The sequence below is a fragment of the Rana temporaria genome, chromosome 1 (genome assembly GCF_905171775.1).
Source record: "Rana temporaria chromosome 1, aRanTem1.1, whole genome shotgun sequence".
NCBI classification, from domain to species: domain Eukaryota; kingdom Metazoa; phylum Chordata; class Amphibia; order Anura; family Ranidae; genus Rana; species Rana temporaria.
The window spans coordinates 103,634,440-103,647,709 of NC_053489.1; the positions used below are offsets into that span (position 1 = coordinate 103,634,440).

At 44.1% G+C, this 13,270-nt stretch overlaps 1 protein-coding gene across 3 annotated transcripts in view; it reads right to left on the minus strand.

Moving 5' to 3' along the window:
• Nucleotides 1–12,749, minus strand: part of ARHGEF28 (Rho guanine nucleotide exchange factor 28) — a 355,169-nt gene extending 342,420 nt beyond the window's left edge. The window contains exon 1 of one of the 3 annotated variants that reach the window (XM_040341440.1): nt 12,521–12,749. The gene's annotated coding sequence lies outside the window, so the exon portion shown is untranslated. Of the gene's footprint in view, nt 1–12,360 lie in introns of all 3 variants that reach the window. The other 2 variants (XM_040341441.1, XM_040341443.1) reach the window with 2 other exon arrangements.
• Nucleotides 12,750–13,270: the final 521 nt, after the last annotated feature.

Below are 13,270 nucleotides of genomic sequence, written 5' to 3' on the forward strand. Positions count from 1 at the left end.
TTCGCGTGCCAGGCGTTCGGCGTCAGGCCTTTTGGAGTGGAGATGTGAACCATCTCCATTGAGAATAATGCATTTTTTCCCCTCTAGCGTTTTGGAGCGTCGCGCTTCAGGCGACAAAACGCTCAGGTGTGAATGCAGCCTTAAAGTCAGTACACATTTAAAAGACGATTAATTTCATCCTACAGCTCCATATCATTTGTTTCTAGTGTGTCCAGCTGGAATACGAGGAGGCAGAGTTGTGTCATCCTGGACATCAATCACGCAAACTAGCCCCAAAAAAATACTCTAAGGCCAGGTTCACACCTATGCGAATTGAGTGCGGCTTAAACCGCATCTAATTCGCAGGACATTTCAAAATACATTGTTTTCAATGAGGCTGGTTCACATATGTGCGATGCATCCGCACTGCGCATTGCCTCCAAACCGTGTGCGGGTTTTTATGTCTTGCGGTGCGGCTCAGGTGCGAATTTAGTCCCATTATCTTCTATGGGTACGCAGCTGAATTCGCAGATGTGTTCATTTCTCTTCAGTATTTGTCTCATTCAGTTCAATACACTTCCCCCCTCCCCCTCCCCTCTCTCCAAATTCGCACCTGATCTGCAGCTAAAACGCAGTTGATCTGCAGAATACCTTATAGAGAAATTCGCAAAGACAACGGAGCTCCAAAACGCAACGCACTAGTGTGATTCAGGCCTAAAGCTGGGTACAGAATTTCATACAACTATTCGCTAGCTTTAAAAAAAAAAAAAAGCCATAGCACAAGATATCCATTTTAATTAGTAGACAAAATATTGATAAAAGTGTGTAAAAACTCCCCATGTACCAGATGCAGACTTCCAGTTGGATGCCAGTGAAATAAATTGAGCTATACAATGTAAACAACACCATGGAAGCTGTGAACGCTGACCACTTATAGACCAGATTCTTCTCTATAGATAATACTAAACTATATCTAAACTACTGGAGAGTGGAGACCAAAGACTTGTGTTTAGAAGTCATAAATTGTTTGCAAAAACTACAAAATGAATGCATCCTTCCTGTAAGATGTGTACTACAATATAAATAAATAAAATATTGTAGGGCCTCCACCAAAAACTACAAGGAATATGTTTGATAAATATACTTAAAGCGGAGTTCCACACAAAAATGGAACTTCCACTTTTCTGAACTCTCCCCCCCCTCCGGCGTCACATTTGGCACCTTTCAGGGGGGAGGAGGGGGTTGCAGACACCTGTCTAAGACAGGTATTTGCACCCACATCCGGGCATATATCACTGCATTATCTGTGGGAGTCTATGCCACGACCAGCGCCCCCCCCGCTGTCTCCTGGGAAACACACTGGTAGACATGCGCACAGAAATTTTTTTCTGTTTTTTTTTGTTCCGTTTCGTATCGTTCCGTAGGTTCGTTCCCGTTTGTTTTCCGTAAGACGCCCGTTTTCCTGTTCGTTCCCGTTCGTTTTTCGTATAACGCGATTTTTTCGTATTCCGATCGTTTCGTATTTTGGTTACTGTTTTATTTTCGTACATGCAGGATGGTTCGTTATTCTGTTTAATTCATGTTCGTTACTTGTTAGACAATAATTTCCGTGAATTTTCGTCATTTTGTACTTTCGTAAATATATCGCGGGATTCGCGGCACTTTCAACACGCGGCTCATCCATATTAACTATTGTTAAGCCCCATACACTTGGTCAGACTTTTTAAACAACAAACATAAAAACTATCATTTTACCGAACGTTCGTTCGTTTTTAAACTCCATCAGAAAACCATTTTTGGGTTCCAGATTCAAAAGTCTGGCCAACTGATCTCTCCCTTCAGACGAAAATCCACAGAAAATTTTATTTGGCTTTACTGTACTACTCAGCACAAAAGAGAAGCTGCTTCACTAACTACACTCACTGCCCATTCAAAAAAACGAAAATGACATCTTATAACAAAAGATTTGCATTCTGTATTTTGAAACCAAATTACGAACAGAAAAAAGGAATTCAGAATACAGAATACAAATCTTTTGTTATAAGATGTCATATGAACAAACAGAAAAAGGATTCAAACAAAATACAGAATGAAAATCTTTTGTTATAGATGTCATATGAACATACGACTGAAAATCAAAATACGAACAGAACAAGGATTCAAACAAAATACAGAATGCAAGTCTTTTGTTATAGATGTCATATTCGTTCTTTTGCCGTTTTCGTTTTGTCGTATTTTCGTCGGATCGTTCGTTCGTATTTGCGGTTGTTCGTTATGCGACTCATTCGTAATCCCGTCGTTTTTGTATTTTGGTGCTTACATTTTTTCGTATGTACACATTATTCTGTGGGTACGAAAATTAACATTTTCGTACGAAAATAACATTTGTACGAACAGGAATGCACATATCTACACACTGGTCCCAGGAGAGAGCAGGAACCAGTGACGGCGCGACGCGTTACTTGCGCATGCGCAGTAGGGAACCAGGCTTCACTTCCTAATTCCATCACCGAGGATGGCAGCAGCAGCATCCGAGAGACGAGCGATTACTCTGCCTTATCTGCTGACATCACGGGCACGCTAGACAGGTAAGTGTCCATTTTTTAAAAGTCAGCAGCTGCAGTATTTGTAGCTGCTGGCTTTTAAAAAAAAAATAATATTTGTGTGGACCTCCACTTTAAGGCCCCTTTCAGACTGGGGCGGGAGCTGCGGTGGCGGTATAACGCCACTAAAAATAGCGGCGCTATACCGCCGGAATTGCCGCGGGTATCAGCCGCTAGCGGCGCGGTATTAACCCCCGCTAGCGGCCGATAAAGAGTTAATACCGCCCGCAATGCGCCTCTATAGAGGCGCATTGCGGGCGGTATTGCCGCGGTTTCCCATTGTTTTCAATGGGAAGGAGCGGTGAAGGAGCGGTATACATGCCGCTCCTCTCACCGCTCCAAAGATGCTGCTGACAGGAGATTTTTTTTGTCTCCCGCCAGCGCATCGCCTCAGTGTGAAAGCCCTCTGGCTTTCACATTGAGTCTGCAGTGAAGGAGTTTTTCAGGCGTGATAGCAGCGCTATTTTTAGCGCTGTACCGCCTGAAAAACTCCTCAATGTGAAAGGGGCCTAACACTCCAGAAAGACAAAACTACAAACCATTTAAAAACCAGCAGGCCCTGCTTGTATTAAATCAACAACAAAGGCAAATAGTATCCATAAATATGCCCTTCACATTCATTGCAATAAACAATCTAAAAGGGGAGAGAAATATATAAAAAATGGCATTGTTGCTGAATAAAAATATTATTAAAACTTATTTTAAATTTCAAACCATGAAGTATTATTGCCATGAGCATTGGTTGACTATGATATTTACTCATCAAGCCACTAAAGAATTGTAACTGAGCCGATGAGATCCCTAATAAATTCTAGATCCAGAAAACACCAACATGTATTTAGAAATGTGCTTCAAATCATTTATCTATTTCAGCCTCATACAAGTCTTACTTTTAGGCTGGGTTCAAACTAAAAACGGATGCGACTCACAGCAGGGGTCCGGTGTGTCCCTATTCCTGTTCCCCGTTATAAGGATGAATCAGGCCCACATTTTTGCTTGAATTCAGACCTGAAACTGAGCCAAAGACGCACAGGACTCCTGTGCAATTTGCTCCGCAGCCGCCCAGAGATGTGTGAACCAGCTCCATTGAGAGCCGATCACAATCTTCTGTCATGCGAATTGGATGTGGGTAAAAGCTGCATTCGATTTGCCTAAGTGTGAACCCGGCCTTAGGCAGAAGGCAAGATCTGTCATGGTATATTTTGTCTGCAGCAGTGGTTCTCCACCCTGTCCTCAAGTACCCCCAACAGGCCATGTTTTTGTAATATCTCTTAGATAAATTAGCTGTCCAAAATACAAAGTCATTGACTCTGATTTAAAGTACCTGTGCAAGATAAAGGAAAACATGCAAACTTGGCCTGTTGGGGGTACTTGACAGGGTTGAGAACCACTGGTTCAACCATTCTCCTCCCACTATAGGAGTTGTAAACGAAGGAGTTATTGTTTTCAGTTTCCTCTATAATAATATGAACAACAATGAAAATCAGGAACCTGAAGTCAAAGAAATAAATAGGCAGAATTTCATGATCCAAAAAATAAACCCCACAGCCACTTCAATCGCCCTTCTCTGATTTGTAAAAGCGACTGCGTTGTCCTGGAAGCCAGAAGCTGCAAATCAGGAGGCAACAGCATGCAAAACACTTGAAGGGTTAGTTCATCTTTACCGAAAAACTGTCTATGCAGATTAGGGACGTTGGTAGATAAAACAAACTGTGCAGCTCTGACTAAAGTTGAATAATACCCTTGCTATGGGTATACTGTACACCAGTGGTCATCAACCCTGTCCTGAGGGCCCACTAACAGGCCAGGTTTGCAAGATAACTAAAATACATCACAGGTGATATCATTTTCTGCTTAGTGATTGCAATATTCTAGTCTGAATCTCCCCAAGGTAATACATAAAATCTGGCCTGTTAGTGGGCCCCAACAACAGGGTTGATGACCGCTGCTGTACACCATTTACATACCTCCTGAAGCGTGACTGGAAAACTCCCAAGATGAGGCCTAGTTGTTACTGCTCCGTTCCGCCTGTTGATCTATCATTCTTTTTTATGGTTCTGTCTCCTATTGTTATTATTATACAGGATTTTTAGAGCATCAGCAGTTTGCACAGCACTTTACAACGTGAGGGCAGACAATACAATACAGGAGGAATCAGATGGCCCAATGGGAAAAAATACTTTAGTACTACTAGTACTTTGTTCTATATTGCTAGGTGCTTCCTAAACTTAGCTATGAGGTCTGGCCCAACCTCCTCCTCTCCTGCCAAGGATGGTCCAATAACAACTAGGAAAGAGACGGACGCTGCATAGTGGCAGTCTGTCTTAGCTGTGAGCACTTTCCCCGGACAAGCGGAGGTGTCAGCCGCTTCATACCTCTTGCTATTGCTTGTTGTGCAGTGTCTGTCTCCTTCCTAGCTCCCAACTGTCCCTTATTTCGAGTGACTCTCCTCGATTTGGGGAAATGTCCCTCATGCCTCCTCATTTGTCCCTCATTTTGGTCTCATCTATATAGATGTATATAAAATGCACTTTTTATCTATCAAAAAGTGTTTCCCGGTGCTAAACATTTCATCCAATTTCTAAATTGCTGCATTTGTAAATTCCAAAAGCCAATATAAAGGAAGATTAGTGGTAAAAAAAAAAAAGCACTTGTGGGTTTAACCAATCTTGTTTTTTGTACAATTCTCCTTCATGGGGGCGTGGCAAGGGGTGTGTCCTATTTTTTGCATACTTTTGCTGATAGGTGTCCCCCATTCCCACCTCAAAAAGTTGGGAGGTATGTTATTGGTTTAAAAAAAAAAAAAAGTTTTGCCTTTAGTTTTACTTTAATTCACTCATCATTAGGTCAATGACTCAATGGAAAGTTTTGAAGAAATGGGATCAGCATCTCCTGAAAATGCCACCGTCATGACTGTTTCTGGGTCACTGATCTAATGAGTTACCAAGTAAATTAAAGTACAATTAAAGAATTTTTTTTAAAATTTGGATATAGAAGTTAGAGGTTGTAATCACTGTCAGGTTTCCATCGCTGTCTGTGTACCCATTAGGGAGATTCACCCTCTCTAAATGCCCAATCATCTGCGGCTGGGGCATTCATCACTCTGTAGCCACGGGCATACTGATGGGCTCACTCATTTGGGTTAAGGCCTGATTCACACCTATGCATTTTTAATGCTTTTTTCCCCATTTTGCAGATTTGCTCTACAGTCCTTAAAGCGGGGGTTCACCCTATTAAAAAAAAAAAAAAAAAAAAAAATTTATTATACCATTACATTCGGCATCGTAGCGCGAGCTACAGTATGCCGGTCTTACATTTTTTATCCCCGTACTCACCGTGCTATGGATCATTGAAGATTCCGGGGAATGGGCGTTCCTATGGTGAGAGAAGGTGATTGACGGCCGGCCCTGGCACGTCACGCTCCTCCGGAAATAGCCGAAATAGGCTTGGCTCTTCACGGCGCCTGCGCGCAGGCGCCGTGAAGAGCCGAGACCTACTCCGGCTGTCTTCGGGGAGCGTGACGTGCCAGAGCCGGCCGTCAATCATCCTCCCTCTCCATAGGCACGCCCATTCCCCGCGGGAGTCGGAAACTTCAATGATCGATAGCACAGTGAGTACGGGGATTAAAAATTTAAGACCGGCATACCGTAGCTCGCGCTACGATGCCGAATGTAATGGTATAATGATGTCAAGGAGGGTGAACCACCGCTTTAACATGGTTTCCTATGGAACACGTTCTGCAGTGCAAATCTGTAAAATGCAAAAAGCCCCAAAAACGCATAGGTGTGAATCCAGCCTAAGGCTCCATTCACACTAATGCTTTTTTTGATGCATTTTGCAGAAATGCAGGGAAATTTTTTAACATGGTTTCCTATGGAACATGTTCACATCAATGCTTTTTTGTGCCTCTGCGTTTTTGGAAAGGGTCAGGGACTTTTTTTCCTGCAAAAAGCAGCTTTTTTCATGCAATAGAATTCAACGGACCTGCAACCAAAACGCAGGTACCGCGATTTTCCCGCGATTTGCGTTTTTTTTCTTAACCTGTTTATAGCTGGTCGTTAAAGGAAATGTAAAAACGCACGTCAAAAAACCGCATCAAGCCCCGCAAAAAGCATTGCAAAAACGCTCAAAAGCAACATGCATAGGTGTGAATCGAGCCTTAGACTAGGATCCGAAAACGCCCCAGCTTATCCCTAGTCACCAGAAATGGGAATGAGGGCAATTCTGAGTTGCCACCAGCATAGAAAGAGTTGGACATTTTCCAAAGAGGACTCTTCCTGTGACAGCACTCTAAGGCTGGATTCACACCTATGCATTTTTTGTGCATTTTGCAGATTTGCAAGACAGAAAGTGTTCCATAGGAAACCATGGTAAATGGACTGTAGAGCAAATCTGCAAAATGCAAAAAGCACCAAAACTGCATAGGTGTGAATCCAGCCTGAGGCAGTTTTAGTGCATTTTGCAGATTTGCTCTACAGCCCATTTAACATGGTTTCCTATGGAACACGTTCTGTAGTGCAAATCTGCAAAATGCACTAAAAATGCATAGCTGTGAATCCAGCCTAAGAGGGGGATTTCCATCATATTGGAAAGATATCCTCTCACTTCCTGTTGTGTCTACAGGACAGGAAGCACAGGAAATCTCCCTAATGAGACACAGATGGCAAAAAAAGAAAAACAAATATGACAGCAGATTTAACCCTTTCATATGCTACCCAAAATGAAAAAAAATAAAGGATTTTGACTTTAGATAGGCTTTAAGTCATAACTTGTGATAGGCATACTTATAGGTCAGCAAAAAGTGGCACAGGTTTTTTTTCATTTAAAGGATAATATTACAGTGCCTGATGATGACGAATGCCTTTTATAACAACACAAACAAGTTCAACACATTGGCTTAATAATTTAATATCTCCTGCTGTGCACACATATGCCACGTGATGATCTCAGAGTCAGAGAAGCAATTCTTCACCAGTCTGGTGTCACACTTCACAGCCTTTGCAGGGATGGCATGGCTTGCATGAACAATTTTCTACATTACATCTTATGTGCCACACTAATCATGGCAGCTGTGTGCGATCGGGGCATTACAAGATAGAAACCTGACAGTGATTAAAACCCTCTAACTTCTATATCCAAATTTAGCAATACAAAGCTGTATACAGCCACGTTCAACCATTATATCAATGAATGGCTGTTAACAGCTCCAGGACATCCCAGGCACCAGAATTACACAGCTCGTGGGCAAATGTGCCCAAATACATGAAGCCTAAGGCTCCATTCACACTAATGCTTTTTTGATGCATTTTTCAGAAATGCAGGGAAATTTTTTTAACATGGTTTCCTATGGAACATGTTCACATCAATGCTTTTTTGTGCCTCTGCGTTTTTGGAAAGGGTCAGGGACTTTTTTTCATGCAAAAAGCAGCGTTTTGCATGCAATAGAATTCAATGGACCTGCATCCAAAACGCAAGTGCCGCGATTTGCGTTTTGCGGTTTTTTTTTTACCTGTTTATAGCTGGTTGTTAAAGGAAATGTAAAAAATAAATAAATAAATCTCAAAACGCAAATCGCGGTAAAAACGCACGTCAAAAAACGCAGCAAGCACCGCAAAAATCATTGCAAAAACGCTCAAAAGCAACATGCATAGGTGTGAATCGAGCCTAAAGCAGGACATGCTCGAATTCTGAAATCATTTTCTTATGAAAATCGTAACTAAGAATTTTCTTTCGAATCTCACACCATTAGTGGGCTAACGGACGATTTTCGTGCGGCCATCAAGTTTGAGTGATCGGCATGTAAATTTTTGAAAAAAACAAATTAATTTCTAATCAATGATAGGATAATTGTGAGAAAAGTATAATTGAAAAAGAAATGTGCATGACCTGGAAAGAAAAGAAGATTCCCAGCTACAAAAATTATTTTCTGTAGCAACGGGAGGTAAAATTGAAGGCTTGGTTGGTACGTTTGACCCTCCTATCCCTTAAGGCTGGATTCACACCTATACATTTTTAGTGCTTTTTGCAGATTTAGGGCTCTTTCACACGGGCGGCCCGTTCAGGCAGGCGGACCTGAACGGGCACTCCATGCTCCTCTATGGAGCCGCGGATGTCAGCGGTGAAATCCGATCCGCCAAAGTGTGACGGAGGAAAAACCTACTTTTCCATCCGTCTGGCGGATCGGATCGGGTGAACACAGACAGACGGTCCGTGTTCATCCGATCCCCCCATAGGGGAGAGCAGAGAAAATACAGGGCGGTCCCTGCACAGTGTGCGGGGACCGCCCTGTAATCCGCCGGCTCAGCCGCGATCAACAGGGCGATCCACGCTGAGCAAGGGGAGGTTCACGGGGCGGATCATTACTGATCCACCCTGTGTGAAAGGGGCCTAACACTACAGAACGTGTTCCATAGGAAACCATGGTAAATGGATAGTAGTGCAAATCTGCAAAATGCACTACAAATGCATAGGTGTGAATCCAGCCTTAAACCAGGACACGTATTAATTACAAAGGTTCTGTGGCTGATTAGGGTGGTAATTAAACTCTCAATTAGTGCCTTATCTGCATTAAATCAGCCTCAGAACCTGTGTAATTAATATGCATTTGAGTTTAAAGCGGGGGTTCACCCTATAAAAAAAAAAAAAATTCGGCATAGTAGCGCGAGCTACAGTATGCCTGTCTTAATTTTTTTATCCCCGTACTCACTGTTATATCGTACATCGAAGATTCCGACTGCCCACGGGGAATGGGCGTTCCAATCCAGACGGAAGGTGATTGACGGCCGGCTCTGGCGCGTCACGCTTCTCCGGAAATAGGCTTGGCTCTTCACGGCGCCTGCGCATAGTCTGTGCGCAGGCGCCGCGAAGAGCCGAGACCTACTCCGGCTGTCTTCGGGGAGCGTGACGTGCCAGAGCCGGCCGGCAATCACCCTCCCTCTTGAAAGGAACGCCCATTCCCCGCGGGCAGTCGGAATCTTCTATGTACGATATAACAGTGAGTACGGGGTTAAAAAAATTAAGACAGGCATACTGTAGCTCGCGCTACTATGCCGAATTTTATGCTAAAAAGTTGTTCTGCAGGGTGAAACACCGCTTTAAGGCCTGGTTCACACCTACGCATTGTTTAGTGCATTTTCAGTTTTTCAGACACACGATACAGTCTATTTAACATGGTTTCCTATAGATGTAGTTCACATCTGTGCAATTTTATGGAAAGGGCAAGGGACTTTTTTTCTGGTTTTTGGTTCCATAGACTTCAATAGATTAAAAACGTATATTAAAAAATGCACCTGGAATATGCAAGCTGCAACCTGCATAGGTGTGAATCAAGCCTTAAGGGATGAGGTGGCAACCCTATTGGTTGATTGGATTTTGAAATCAATGGTGGCACCAACTTCTGATTTTCCAAATAAAATTTGTTTAGGAATTTGACCCATGTATGGACAGCTTTAGACCTGGCAAAGCATTTTACTGCAACTATACTGGTTTATTACAGTCAGCCTCTCTGTGGCCATGGACATTCATACATGTTGGGATTTGTTATTACTAGGCAGGCCATTACTAAAAGCAAATGTTTACAAGGCACTAAATAAACCTATTAATCATCCTGATCACATCAACCTGATAAAGATTGACTGCAATAGACAACCTGGACCGGATTACTTAGAAAGAAGGAGTCTCTCCTGTCAGTCCTAAATGAGGTAGTACAGAATCATATGGGAAATAAATATACTGTAAACTTATACCAGACCCTGCCAATAAACATTGCAACATCCCCAACAACTGCAACATTGTAACATAACACACAGCAGAACAGGGATCTCATTACATAAGCAGTACTAAGGACCAGAGGAGTCTCCAGGGACTCAACATTGTCCCTGGAAATCCTGAACACCCGGAGATGACATACAGAGGGATTGTAAAAGGTCCCAAGCCACAGGCTATGTGCTCAGTGTCACCTACCAATACTGCATTCATTCTATGCCCCCAGATGTTCAGGTCCATATAGGGTAACCTACCTCTGCAGGGTGGCTACCTTACAGACTGAGCTCCACACTACAGCAGTTTGCTGTAGTGTGTCCCCTGTGCAGAAAACAACTTATCTAACCCTTGTCCCTGCTATGCTGCAGGCAATAGGTTCTCTCTAGTGTATAATAATCCCTAGGGGACAAGTCCCCTACAGTGTCACTTACCTGTGCAGTGTTCCCTCTATACCCCCAGGTGATCAGTCCCCTATAGAGTCATATGTCTAATGTGTTCCCTATACAGACTGAGCTCCAGACTGCAGCACATGTAGTCCCCGTTATGTCCCGTTTGTATATTTCCTCAAGTATAGAACAATCCCCAAGTGTTGAGTCCCCTCTAGTGTCACCAGTGTGTCCTCTGTACAGTGTAGTAGTCTCCATGCTTTGTCCAGGTAACAGGTTCTCTCTAATGTACAGTAATTCCCCGGTGATCAGTCCCCTACCTGTGCACTGTTCCTTTTATGCCCCCAGGGGGATCAGCCCCCTACAGTGTCACCTACCTGTGCAGTGGTCCTTCTATGCCCCGAGGGGATCAGCCCCCTACAGTGTCACCTACCTGTGCAGTGGTCCTTCTATGCCCCGAGGGGATCAGCCCCCTACAGTGTCACCTACCGGTGCAGTGTTTCTTCTATGCCCCCAGGGGATCAGCCCCCTACAGTGTCACCTACCTGTGCAGTGTTCATTCTATGCCCCCAGGGGATCAGCCCCCTATAGTGTCACCTACCTGTGTAGTATTACATCTATGCCCCCAGGGGATCAGACCCCTACAGTGTCACCTACCTGTGCAGTGTTCCTTCTAAACCCCCAGGGGATCAGCCCCTTATAGTGTCACCTACCTGTGTAGTATTCCATCTATGCCCCCAGGGGATCAGACCCCTACAGTGTCACCTACCTGTGCAGTGTTCCTTCTAAACCCCCAGGGGATCAGTCCACTACAGTGTCACCTACCTGTGCAGTGTTCCTTCTATACCCCCAATAGATCAGTCCCATACAGTGTCACCTACCTGTGCAGTGTTCCTTCTATACCCCCAATAGATCAGTCCCATACAGTGTCACCTACCTGTGCAGTGTTTCTTCTATGCCCCCAATGGATCAGTCCCATACAGTGTCACCTACCTGTGCAGTGTTCCTTCTATGCCCCCCCCCCCCAAGCGATCAGCCCACTATGGTGTCACCTACTTTTACAGTATTCTTTTTTAACTCCCGGTCAGGTGATTAGTCCCCTATAGTGTCACCTACCTCTGCAGTGTTCCTTCTATGCCCCCAATGGATCAGTCCCATACAGTGTCACCTACCTGTGCAGTGTTCCTTCTATGCCCCCCCCCCCCAAGCGATCAGCCCACTATGGTGTCACCTACTTTTACAGTATTCTTTTTTAACTCCCGGTCAGGTGATTAGTCCCCTATAGTGTCACCTACCTCTGCAGTGTTCCTTCTATGCCCCCAATGGATCAGTCCCATACAGTGTCACCTACCTGTGCAGTGTTCCTTCTATGCCCCCCCCCCCCCCAAGCGATCAGCCCACTATGGTGTCACCTACTTTTACAGTGTTCTTTTTATACTCCCGGTCAGGTGATTAGTCCCCTATAGTGTCACCTACCTCTGCAGTGTTCCTTCTATGCCCCCAGGCGATCAGTCTCCTACAGTGTCACCTACCTGTGCAGTGTTCCATCTATGTCCCCAGGTGATCTGTCACCTACCTGTACCGTGTTCCTTCTATGCCCCCAGGTGATCAGTCCCCACAGTGTCACCTACCTGTGCAGTGTTTCTTCTATACCCCCAGCCAGGTGATCATTTCTCAGAGTGTCCCCGGTACAGGGTGTAGCAGTGACAGTCCTCCTGCTCTGTCCAGGTAATAAGTTCTCTGCAGTACATAGTCATTTCCAGGTGATCCGTTCCCTATGGTGTCACCTACCTGTGCAGGGTGTCCCCTCTGCAGACAGAGCTCCGTACTGTATAGTCCTTGCAATGTCCCGGTAATAGTTCCCCTCCAGGCAGTATATATAATAATCCCCTCCACTCTGAGCTCAGCTCCCCTCCAGTGTCAGGCGGTGTCCCCTGCGCATGTCCCCGGATCCCAGCGGCTCCTCTCCTGCCGGTGACTCGGTGACAAGGTCGGCCGGTGTTATGACTGGGAGATCTCCGGAGATCAGTCCTGTCCCCTCCCCGTCTGTCCCTCCCAAACTGTCTGGGCTGCGCCCCACCCCGGGGGCCGGGAGGAGGACATCGGGACCACGTGGGCTTCAGGGGGGGTGACATGGAATACAGGGGGGTCACTTACTGGGTGACATCCAGGATATGAGGATTGTTCTCTAGATACTGAGCTTGTATCATTATACTGTACAATGTATCAACAAAATACGATTATGCTATACAATGTTATAACTAGAAAGAAACCTCTATAACTATATTATACAATTAACCTAATTTATATGACTATGCTTTACAATATATTTACTATAAACACATATCTTGTATAACTATAATACGACTGTATACAATGTGCCCACTAAAAAATAAATATTTTGTATAACTATGATATACAATGTATCAACTGTAAGAAAATATACAGAGCTATAATCTACAATGTACCAACTAGGAAAAAAACAAACAAACATCAAAAATAAAAATAAAACATAACAATCCGTATTAAATGTAATGAAAT